This window comes from Athene noctua, chromosome 32, assembly GCF_965140245.1.
Source record: "Athene noctua chromosome 32, bAthNoc1.hap1.1, whole genome shotgun sequence".
NCBI classification, from domain to species: Eukaryota; Metazoa; Chordata; class Aves; order Strigiformes; family Strigidae; genus Athene; species Athene noctua.
The window spans coordinates 507209-518568 of NC_134068.1; positions in this window are offsets into that span (position 1 = coordinate 507209).

Genomic DNA, 11360 nt, shown 5'->3' on the forward strand with positions numbered 1-11360 from the left:
CCCCGGCACAGGGCACACGCCGGCTGCAGGCCGCCAGCCAGCCTCGGCACAGGGAGTCACTTCAGGAAAACTCACGTCTTCCCCAAAGACCAGGTTCTGCTCCGAGCCCGAGCTACTGCCACGAGCCCACAGCACCCGGCCTCTGCGCAGCACCCGAGGGTGCGAACCCGACCCGGAGCAGACACCAGCCCCGTCCCACCTGCTCCACACGGCATCCCTGCAGCCACAGGCACCTCCTGAAAGGGGGAACCTGCCAGAGCAGTTCTTAAATGTGTTTCTACAAAGACCAGGCAATTACAGCAAACAGATTTCACAGGGAGAAAACCAGGGAAAAGGAGCAGGAGGAAGTCAGTCTGCCTGGCCACATGAAATGGGGATGAGAACAAGCGGAGATGCAGGGCAAAGCAGAGCTGAACAGGAGCTTGAAGGTGATGGGAAGAAACAAACAGGCAAGATGAACTACACAGGTGTTCTGGACAGGAGCCTGGTTTTGTTTAAATCTTGATTCTTCCTCAGCAGTTATCCTGATGATTAATTCTATTTTCACATGGGCATTTTGTCAGCATTTAACAAGATGCACAGGAGACCCCAGGAGAAGCAGCAACACTCACCTAGGAACGAGGTGACGATCTGCAGGCTGACAGCACCTCAGGCAGGACAAGCTTGCAGAGAAACACGATGGCAACCAGGTACATCCCGTTTGCAGCAATCCACAGCCACGTGCAGTGAGAAGTGACGATTTTATGCAGAGCTGCTGCAGGGGGGAGAGGTGGAGGTGAAGGAGCAGCTGACGGGGGAGAATGAAGCAGGGCCCCCCACGGCAGAGCGGCTGTTTGCAGCCTCAGCGCAAGGGCTGCTGCCGGATTTCCCAGGCAGAAGCACTCCCGGTTTCCCAGCACACAGACACTTGGCCTTTAATTACTTTTCAGTTACTTCTTGTACCTTCACTGTGTGAGATTTCTGCTCTGCCGGCAGATGTCAAGAGATTCTTTTCTGAAAGCAGAGCAGGTCGTTCTTACTTGAAAAAGGCAGAATTTGTTTTTTTGGGAAAGGTGCAAATTAGAAGCTCAGCACAGAAGCTGAACTTGCACCAGAAAGCCAGAGAAGCAGCAGGGATCTGTAGGGGGGCTGGGCTCCAGCACCCCCCTGCTCACCCCCCCACATCTCTCCCAGCACCTCCCAGCTGGGAAACACTGTCCCACAGCCAGAAGGCAAGAGCCCCCTGGGTCAGCTCTCGCCCTGGGACTTAATGCCGGTTTCTGAGCAGCACCTCTTGGCCCTGGTGACCGGCACCCTCTGAAGCACCGCTCCGAGGTGTTTCATCAGACTGAACCCACCCAAATCAAATCAGACAGAGAGAGCAGAAGATATTCAATGCATCACTTCTTTCCCACTTGAAGTAAAAATAACGGGCTAAAATTCACTTTCCCTGGGGTAACCTGACAGATCAACCCCGCAGACACCACAGACCCCTACAGACAGCAAAACCCACCGAGTTCAAGGGAAAAGGACAAGCACAGCCCCACATCAGAACGTCTGAAGAGCCCAAAAGGTGACAACAAAGCTTTTTTTTGAGGAAAAATCAGAACCATGACAAAGTTGGGGGTTTTAGACGAAAGCTTTCCCCTTCCCCAGCGATCCCGCCCCCCCTGCAGGGAAATCGGGCCCAGCCCCTGCGCTCAGCCCTGCTGGGCCGGAGCCACCACCACGAGGGCTGGGGCTGCTGGGGCTGGGGCTGCTGCCGCCTTTGCAGGAGAAACATTCCGTCAGCCCTCCAGAACAACGCCAGTGTTTCCAGAGGAGGAATTCCCACTGGCCGGGCGAACCAAATCTCTGCAGGAACATCCCTCAGGGGAGGCCCTGGAGAGCTGGAGGCCTCCTGCCCGGGCCGCCTCCCTGGAGCCCACGGAGCCCTGGCAGAGTGTCGCAGGCAGTGGGATCTGTGGGGCCAGGGGACCCCGGGGGGCTCCAGCACGTTGTGTCCCCCCAGCACCTGCCCACACTCCTGCCTGTGCCGTGAGGGGGCACTGGGGACCGGGGGGTTATTGGGGGGGTGTTACTGGGGTTCTGTGGGAGGTGTGGGGGATATTGGGGTCCTGGGGGGTATTTGGGTCCTAGGGGGAGTGCAATGGAGTCGTGGGTGGGTGAGGTTGGAGAGGGGTTTGGGGGGGGCCGAGGCTGTTTTGGAGATACCTGGAGGTGGCAAAAGCAGTTTCGGTGGGTTGCAGGGGGGATTTGGGGTTCCCGGGGTACCTGTGCCCCCCCCCCCCCCCCCCCCCCCCCCCCGGCGGGAGCTGCTGCCCCAGGGGTACCTCGAGAGCATCAGCCCCGACCCCCTCCAGTACCAGTGCTGGGACGCCGTGGGGTGGGGGACGGCGCCTCCACTGTCACCAGGGCCACCCTCACCTGGGCGCTGCAGGGTGAGTTCCCCCTGATCCCCAACCCCCCTTTTCACCCCGAAATGGCCCTTGGTCCCCAGATCCGTGTTTGGCCCCCAAACCCCGTGTTTTATCCCCAAATTTCCCCATTTGACATCCAAAATCATTTTTGACCCCCAAATCTCCCACTTTGAACCCAAGTGTTCCCGCTTTGACCCCCAAATCAGCCTCAGCACCCAGTCGCCCTGCGCCCCGTGCCCGAAGAAGTCGGGGGCTTCGCTGGAGGGGGCGGTGCTGGCGAGGCTGTCGAGGACATCGGGGAAGATCATTTCACCTTCCACCAGCATCACCGCCGCTGCCTGCTCGTTATGGCAGCCAGCCTCTGCCCTGTCCTCCGAGAGGTGGGGGAGCTCCCCTCAAGGGAGGCGGTCAGGCTGGAGACATCGGGGACCCTGGGGACGGTGTCCTCGCCATCCCCCAGCCCCCCCGCCATGGCTCGCTCCAGGACACCACTGGAGGTCACCGACAAACAGGGATCTGCGTTTCCTGCAGCCGCTGGGAGGGGATTTAGACCGGGGAGGGGAGGTGGAGTCCTCCAGCAGTTTTGCGAGAAATTAGTTTTCGCCGACTGATAATATATGGCAACGCTCTGATCACAGAGTATTGCAAACCAGGCAAACCACGTATCGTAGTCCAGCTGATGCATAAGGAGTGAGCACAGCCATCAAATACTTTATGCTGTTCTGGTGGTGAGCACGGCTGAGTCAGCGTGGCGTGGGTTTGTACGCAGGCAGCGACAGTCCACTGCTGCCTGTGACTTTGGCTGAGGCATCATTCAGACGACTCTCTCCTCTCTCCCTGCTCTGCTCGGGCAGCGAGAGGCCTGTGTGCTGCACGCACGAGGTACTGCAGCAGTACAAGTATCTCTGGGTGGATCAGGCTCGCGTGGCTCTGGGCGAAGTCGCCCCTCGGATCCAAGGGCAGCTCCTGTCTGAGCACAGAGGCTGGTCTGGAGCTGGGGGCTGCAGTGTTTGATCTGCTGCCTTTTCCTCGGGGAGCTGCCAAAGAGTTGTTCTGCCGTGGCAGCTGACGGCTGCCCTCTTGCCTCTGCAAAGGGTTAAATCCCCAGAGTGCCGGTGTCGGTGTGGGACTGGCACCCACTCTTGGCTGCGTGGAAGTGTCCCGGCCCTTCTGGAGATGCGCTGCTGCCAGCTGGTGAGACGGGAGGGCGCACGGCTGTGGCTCAGCCTTCCCCTGTCACTGATGGTACAGAACCGCAGTTCAGGGGCCACGTCCCAGGTTTCTGGCGTGATTTTGACGCCTTAACTGCTGTCGTTCTCATTCCTGGCCGCTCTGTTCCTGTTCCGCAGGGCTGATCTGCCTGGCCGCAGTCTGGTTTCTGGTTCCGTGCTCTGCCAGCAGACGGGGCACGGAGAAAGGGCCCTCAGCGCCGGCTTGGGTGTGACCTCTCAGCTCTCTCCAAGGGGGGTGTCGTTTCCAGAGGGGTGGCAGGATACAGCTGTCCTGCGCTTCGTGCTGACGTCGCCTGGGACATCCTTAACAGCTGGGGCTGGGGACACGCTGGCCTGACAGCCTGAACGGGAAGCACTCCCTGCCCTGGTTTTGCCTTGGTTGATCTCTTTCAGACATATTTTGCAAACACATTCATCCTTCTTGAAGGCAGTAGATGTGCTGTAGCAGGATAATTGCAGGGGAATAAATATTAGATAAGCTAGGGAGTTATTGAATACACCTGAGGCATTGCTTAATCTTGTGTTGGAGCAGATTTCAATATTACTTCTGTAATATTCTTTTAAGTGAGAATCAGATCTTAGCCGGGAGTGCAGGGATAAGCAAAGAAGGTGCAAGTGCAGGAAGAGGAGCATTGGCTCTTTTATCAGGGAGGAGCTCGCCGGCACAGTTTTGTTCACAGCTGCTGTTGTGCAGTGCCAGCACTGCCTAGATACTGTTAGATCTGGCAGCCTGTGTTACTCAAAGCCACTTAGGCCGTCCAGCTCGTGCTGCCAGCTCATGGCTCACATACAGTGTGTCTTACCCTTCCTCCGAGGGGTTGCCCTGAAAGTACTTTTTTCAGTCTCACGGTGACTGTCTGAAGCCCAGTTATGTCACTTGTAGAGGGAGGCCACCAGCGACGCAGTCTCAGGTTTTGAGATGCTTTTGACACTCAAATGTTCTAAAACTCTCCAATTTCTAGTTTTGCGATGAGACTGAGTAGGTGTTCTGAATCGCAGTTAGGGAGTACTATGGGCTATCAACCTGGCAAATTCTAAACACTGACACGTACTGATAATGGAGGGAAAACACGTTCCTTGTGTGCACCTTTAACACCGTGACTGACTGTTCACAGTCAGCAGATCTGTTACGTTTATGTCCAATTGCAGAGTGATTCTGTGTATACATGAAGCGTGTTTCTGCAATCAGCAGTGTTCAATGAAATCGAAGTTCAAGAACCTGCTGTGCTGGTTCCTGCTGCTGCAGTCACCCCGTGTCCTGCGGAGGAGGAGGCTCCCCAGCCCCTCTGGTTTCACGCTGCAGAGCGAGCCAGGGCAGGTCCAGTTCTGCGAGGGGAGAGGATCTTCATGTGCCCGGTGTGTTTGTGATGGGAACCCGTCTGTGCCAGATTCCGAGTTAATGCTGGTCAGTTTTTCTTCCCTAAGCTCCTCGCAGTGAGTAAACAGCTCAGAAAAAGAGTTAGTGTGCAGTCTGCTCTTGGACCGGAGTGCTGCAGTGCGGGGCTTTTGAGGAGAAGCTGAAGAACAGTGGCAATATATCCAACAGTTTTATTTTGCACTGTCTGAGTTTGTGTTCTGTGCTGCCACGTTGGATTGAACAGACAAGTGGAGGACAGTGTCTGTTGTCTTAAATTTGTAGAGTTTTCACTTGCCACGCAGTTGACATTTCAGTAGGAATCAGCAGATGTCCTGTCTGCACACCTTGGGAGCAGAATGAGCACCAGCCCGGGTCTTTGCATTGACTCAGTATTAACTGTTTTCACCTTGACAGCGTTGTTCTGGAGTGCTTTGCTCCTCTTAAAATATTTTGTTGCATTACCCTTGAGATCAGCCAAATCCTTGTTACAAAATCTAGAAAGAGATTTGGTTTTGCTCTCTAAGTGTAGAAAAAGTAGAAGGTAGTGAGGTCTAAGGAAGAAAGATTCTCTTTTCTTGCATTTGTCCTTAGTCATAAAGAAAAAAAAAAAGTATAGAAATGTATGGTGGGAGGGGGAAGAACCAGCATTTTGCAAAGTGTTTCCGAGTGCTTTTGCTTGCTGTTTTAATTTCCACAGAGCTGTGTGAGTTTGCATGTCAGTCAATTGAAAGTGATGCTTTGCTTTGGTTATGACCTGAGACTAAAATTAATGTTGCGTAGGGCTCGGTATATGTAAATCGATATATAAATGCTGCTGTAAGTATAATTAATAGCAAAAGACAAAGTCAGGTTGACTAACAGAGTTTTTAATTAGATTAATATAAACCATTTGTGATTTAATACAATGCTGTCTACAAAACTAGATACTATATGCATGCCTGTGAAATCAGTTCAGTAACATACTGGGTCCAAATTAGCTGTTCTTACCATTTCCTCGAGTGAAAAGAAATTTGAGTTTTCTGCTACAATTTCACCAGTCCAGTATCACTAACGTACATGGGGAAGATGCATTAATTTTATTGCTGGGCATTCAGCCCTGACCTATCCTGATTCTTGTTGACTTAGAACTGAACTTTGCAAATACAGCATCTGGCAAAGAAAATCTTTCGCCTAATTTGAAATCATATTCAGCTCAGTAAGAGCAAGATATTGGAAATGCCATTGTATTACAGCTCCTTTAGATCTTCCTTTTACATTCCAGACTCTCCAAGTTAGAAACAGGTTGGTGGGTCACTGCCCGTTAGCAAAGAGCAGATGGTATTTATTTCTGTGAGCAGTAAAGCATCTGTCTGTGGGAGGGAGAAACCCAATTAGCCCGATGTTGATTGTGCTTTTAATGTTGTGGACTTAGTACCTATTTCCATACCTGCGTGTGTGCTCAATATAAACTTACTGAATTGTGCCCTTTGAAAAGGGGTCAGTGGTGCGCTTCTACAGTCTGAATCGTGAGCATTCGTAGGAATACTGGTGTAGATAATGTCCTTCAAATGACCCGGTCTTAGCTACACAATTCCAAGAACCCCTTATTACTTCACTTGCATTTTATTTGGTTCTACATAGTCAAAAGCCCGGCTGCTTGAGGCTTGGCTAGGACACCGAGGATGGCTGTTAAAAGGCAGGTGGCTTTTTGTCCTGCGGAGGCCGCCTGCCCTTGATCCCACAGACTGTGACATAAACACAAGGCAAACTCCTTGCTAGCTCAGCATCTCTGCAGTTGTTAAAAATACTGATCTTCTTGAGCAGCTTTCCATTAAGGAGCAGTCAGCCCTCAAAAGAACGGGCGACTCTTTAGAGACGCGGGTTGGGATCTGGCGTGACCTCCGACCGGTGGCTGGTTTGCCAATAGCTCCGACCTCCCTGACGTGGGCAAAAACTGGGTGCAGGGGCGGGTGCACGCGGGGTGGGTGCGTGCGGGGGGGCGGGCGGGTGCATTCTGCACGCGGCAGCGTGTGTGTGTGTGTGTGCGTGCGTGCACACTCGGGGTGTGTGTGAACACTGCGCCTTGCGCTCTGCGTTCCAGCGTGTCTCTTGCAGCGCGGGTGCGCGCACGCCCCGGGTGGGCATCGCACCTTCTCTTTGTCCCCCGCGGGTGTCTCCAGGCACCGTGCGCACGTGCCCCAGAGCTCTCTGCGTGTCACATCGATTTTTCCTGGCCTCTTCCTGGCCCCCACGTGCCGGTCTTCTCTGTGCCGGGGCGGCTCTGAGCACCCTCCTCTCCGGTAATCAGAGACCCCATCCATTTATCTCATCTCTGGAACCTGGGGAAGCGGCTCAGTGACTTCCGAGGGGAAAAAAGAGGAGGGAAAAAAAAATTTTAAAGGGTTGTTAGTCAAGAGTCCCCAGCTGGAGTTGCCACTTGTACTAGAAGAGTGCCAATGGTGCAGATGCGGAAGGCAGAGGAGCTCCGTGGCTGCCAGCCGGGCGGTGCTGGTGGCAGGGCCGGGCCGGGCAAGACCTGCCCGCACCCCATCCCTGCGCCCCCGCCCCGTTTGCATCCTGTGAGCCGTGGCCACCGCGGAACGTGCCGGGGCTCCCTGGGCGATGTTGCCGTGGCCACCGCGGAACGTGCCGGGGCTCCCTGGGCGATGTTGCCGTGGCCACCGCGGAACGTGCCGGGGCTCCCTGGGCGATGTTGCCGTGGCCACCGCGGAACGTGCCGGCGCTCCCTGGGCGAGGGGCCCGCGGCCGGGCAGTGGCGCAGCGGACGAGCCATGGGCTGCATCAGCAGCGGTCCGGCCGTCCCGGCGTTTGTCGCCCCCAAACCCCCCCGCGCGCCTCCGGCCCCTTCCCCTTCCCGCCGCGCCGGGACCCGCCGCCCCTGTTGGCGGTGGCGCCGCTGGATGTCCCGGCGCGTTGGCGCCGCCCCCCGGCCCGGCCCGGCCCCGGCCCGGCCCCCGCTCCCCCCGGGGCCGGCGGGGAGCCGCTGGGCCGAGGCCGCCGCCTCCGTCCCCGCCCGCCCCGTCCCCGCCTCCTTCTCCCCGGGCTCCCCCGCCCGCCCGCAGCCGCTCGGCAGCCCGGGCGCCGGCCCCGAGCCCCCGGTGCCCGGCCCGGGTCGGGAGCGGCCGAGCCCGGCCCCGGCACGGGGCGAGGGGGCCGCGGTGCCGGAGATCGCCTCGGCGGCCCGTCTCCGTTCCGGGAGCGGCGGGGAGCGACGCGCGGCCGCAGCGGCGCCAGGTCGGAGCGGGCCGGGCCGGTCGGGCCGGGCCGGTCGGGCGGGGGCCGTCGGGCGGCCGGGGCGGAGCGGTGACGGCCCGGTCTGGCCCGCAGGGAAGGAGAAGGGGCGGCTGGAGGAGCTGTACCGGCAGGGGCCGCTACTGGGGAGCGGCGGCTTCGGCTCCGTGTACTCGGGCACCCGCCTCTCCGACGGCAGCCCGGTAAGCGGCGGGACGGCGGCGGGGCGGGGGGAGGAGGAGCGGGAGGAGGAGGCTCATCCCGCCGCTCCCCGTGGCTTGCAGGTGGCCATCAAACACGTGTCCCGGGAACGCGTCGCAGCGTGGGGTGAGCTGGTGAGCGACCGGGGCTGCCGGGAGAAACCGGGGCGTCGCGGGGCGGGGGATAAGGGGAGGCCCGAGAGGGTGGGAACGGGAACACCGCGGGGGGAGCGGGCGGGGAGTCGCGGGGGGACGCGGAGCATCCCGGGGAGGGGCTGCCCGGTACCGGGGGGTCCGGGCGGGGGGCGCTGGAGCACCCCCTTGGCAGGGGGATGCCCGGGCACCGGTGGGGTCGGGTGGGGGCACTGGGGCATCCCGGGCGGGGGCTGCCGGCCCCCCGCCCCGTCCCGTCCCTCTGACGGCCCCGCGGCCCCCCGCAGCCCAGCGGCGCTCGAGTCCCGATGGAGATCGTGCTGCTGAACGCCGTGGGCTCCTCCGGCTTCCGCGGCGTCATCCACCTCCTCGACTGGTTCGAGCTGCCGGACAGCTTCGTGCTGGTGATGGAGCGTCCGGAGCTCGCGCAGGATCTCTCCCGTTTCACCATCCAGAGGGGATCCTTGTCGGAGGAGGTGGCGCGGGGGCTGTTCCGGCAGGTGCTGGAGGCCGTGCGGCACTGCGACGCCTGCGGTGTGCTGCACCGGGACATCAAGGGGGAAAACATTATCATCGACCTCGCCACCGGTGAGCTGAAGCTCATCGACTTCGGCTGTGGCACTTTCCTCCAGGACGCGGCCTACACCAGATTTGCCGGTGAGCCCACACCCGGGGGGCTGCTCCCGGCACTGCACGGCCCGGCCTGGCCGGGCACCGGTTCCCCCTTTGGAGGGGGGGGGAATTAATTACTCATCCGGCTGCCAAGTTGGGTTTTGGCGCGGGGCGGACGCTGTGAAAGGGGAGCCGGCTCCCACCGCTGCCACCCACCCTGCCCGGGGCTGGGGAGGGGGGAGCCAGCCTGACAAAAACAAACACCCGTGGGGGTAGCAGAGAGGGGAGGCATGGGGCTCTTGCGATTCCGTATGCTGGCCGCCGGTTTGGTTTGCAGGCGTGGGAGGGCTTGGGCTGCTCTGCTCCCCTTGTTTGCCTTGGCTTTTAAAATTTTTTTTATTTTGGGCTAAGGCAGGGGGGAAAGGCATGGTTTATTCCCACCTGTAGGGGTTTTTTGCCACCGGTGCAGCCCCCGTGTCCCCAGGGACGCTCGGGTGAGGGTCCGGGAGCCGGCAGCATCCGCCTGACGAGCTCCGCCTGTCTCCCGCAGGAACACGCCTGTACAGCCCGCCGGAGTGGATCTGCTACCACCGCTACCACGGCCGTTCAGCAACAGTCTGGTCCCTGGGCGTCCTGCTCTATAACTTGGTCTGCGGGGACGTCCCCTTCGAGCAGGATGACGACATCATCATGGGCCAGCTCTTTTTCCTCCAGCCGATCTCCCTCGGTGGGTACCCGGCGTCGTGGCGGGCAGCGGGTTTGGGAGATGGCACCAGGCGCACGAGCATCCCCGCTCTTAGGGCTGCGAAGGAGGGTGGTGTGTCGGGGTCAGCTGGGGGAGGTGGCACGTGTCCTGCCAGCCTGCTCTCCAAAACAGCTCCTGGACCGGGAGGTTTGGGGTAGCTCTGAGCACAGCCAGCGTGGCCCGGGCACTGCGGACGGTGGGGGAAGGTGGACAGGAGCCTTCTCTGACCGGCGGTGTCTCGTTTCTCTCCCCAGAGTGCCAGCATCTCATCAGGTGGTGTTTGTCCTTGCAGCCTTCAGATAGACCGTCCTTGGAGGACATTTTCAACCACTCCTGGCTGCAAGGCGCTCACCACCGCTAGGAGATGGCAGCCACCCCACCTGCACGCTTTGGCCCGGGACCCTGGCCGGTAACAGCTCCGGGCCTCTCCTGGCCATAAGGAGCCAAGAAGACCAGGCTTCCTCGCCACCGTAGCCTGAGCAGGGATCGTGGGGACCACGCACATCCTGTCCCGAAGCTGGGCTGAGACCTGATCTTCCAAGTGCTGGTGGCCACCATCCAGCCCAGCTCTCCTGGGCTCCATCTGAATGACCCTGTCTCATTTGCTGGTCTTGCCAGTAATTTTTTTTGTTTGTTTTGGTTTTGGTTCTGTCATCGGTGGAGAGAGGAGACCTTATTGCAAACCGACTGTTTTTGGTGGCTCCCAAACATCTTCCTGAGCACCTGATTCGGGATGGCGAGAGGATCAGAGACCTTACTGCAAAGAGAAGCTTCAACGGGGGAAAGACTTGGGGGGAGCGCAGGTACTGTGGCCGAATGGCTGCCTCCTCCCCTGTCACCGTGCCAAGTGCCTTCAGCTGAGATCTGGACTGTGCGGGAGGAAATACTTGAATTTTCCTACACTGCTGCTTTTCCCAGACTCGCCTGGGTATAGACTTCCTTGTCCCCTTTCAAAAATAAAACAGGTCAGAGGACAGCTGGGAGCCAAGCAGGCGATCCCTCACCTCCCGTGCCTCCACCTCACCTGGATTTTCTGGGTTTCTTTGCTTCCCAGTGCCTTCACGAATGCACAACCAATGCAAATGAACAGAGCTGTAAATGTCTTCAGAGTTAGACAGGAGTGAAGTTTGATCTACAGTGCTTAATAGTGATGATGTTTGTCACGGTCCACTCGTTGGACCCGTGATGGTTCGTTTGCTACGATCTCGAAAGTGCAAAATTAAGGTGACCGCCTGTGATAGTTTTAAGCCCTGCCGGGACCGGAGACCACGTTGCCATTGTCCCTCCCCCACCCTCGGGCACAAGTAGGGCACAAACTCGGGGTTAAAATAAGAAGAAATTTAATACAACAGTGTAATAAAACAATCTGAACAACAACAGTAGCAATGATAACAACAATAAACAGTAATGAGCGTAAACAGGACAGAAGAT